Source organism: Sphaeroforma arctica (assembly GCF_001186125.1).
Source record: "Sphaeroforma arctica JP610 unplaced genomic scaffold supercont1.14317, whole genome shotgun sequence".
Taxonomy (NCBI): domain Eukaryota; class Ichthyosporea; order Ichthyophonida; genus Sphaeroforma; species Sphaeroforma arctica.
Genome location: NW_014026241.1, coordinates 1 through 590, shown reverse-complemented (window position 1 = coordinate 590; position 590 = coordinate 1). Strand labels below are relative to the sequence as shown.

The following is a 590-nucleotide window of genomic DNA, read 5'->3' as shown; positions in this document are numbered from 1 at the left end:
TTCCATACGATCATATCCTCTGACAGGGTTAAGTTTGACAAGAGGATGGTCAATGGTAGCATCAGAGCTATAGAGATTAAATGCTGAAATATTACCTCTCTCACCAGTGGTAACTGGCTTAGTGGTAGACGGATTGGCTGGTAAACCAGTAAGTCTCGGGTTCGAAACTCGGCCCGGAATTTTCTTCTTCTTCGGTATAGGAAGAATATCAGCCACATAGGACACGATAGAGGCAACCACAACTGCTGCTGCCGCTAGCTCCTTCAAGAGCGCTTCAGTGCGGTTCAATTTGCGTCGAGATTGAGAGGATCCAGCCACTCGTTGTCGAGTAATGGCGTCCTCAACTTCGGCCCCAAGATTTGAGCTGGATGGAATGGCTTCTCCATCGATGGCAAAACCGAAATTTTCGGACAGGTCCAATACTTCCTTTTCACTCCGGATTCGTGCAGGAGTGTCCTTTAGATGTGGAGTTATAATGTCCCCGACATTCGTTGACAGTTTCCTCGGCAGGCTCAACTCCAGACAGGCTAGGTGTTTCCACAGGGACCTCAGGAACCTCGGCAGGCTTAGCAGGCTTAGAGCTAGCGGCA

At 49.3% G+C, this 590-nt stretch overlaps 1 non-coding gene across 1 annotated transcript; it reads left to right on the top strand.

Moving 5' to 3' along the window:
• Positions 1-108: 108 nt before the first annotated feature.
• Positions 109-176, top strand: SARC_30335. Its single transcript has one exon. It is a non-coding gene; the product is annotated as a tRNA-Thr (tRNA).
• Positions 177-590: the final 414 nt, after the last annotated feature.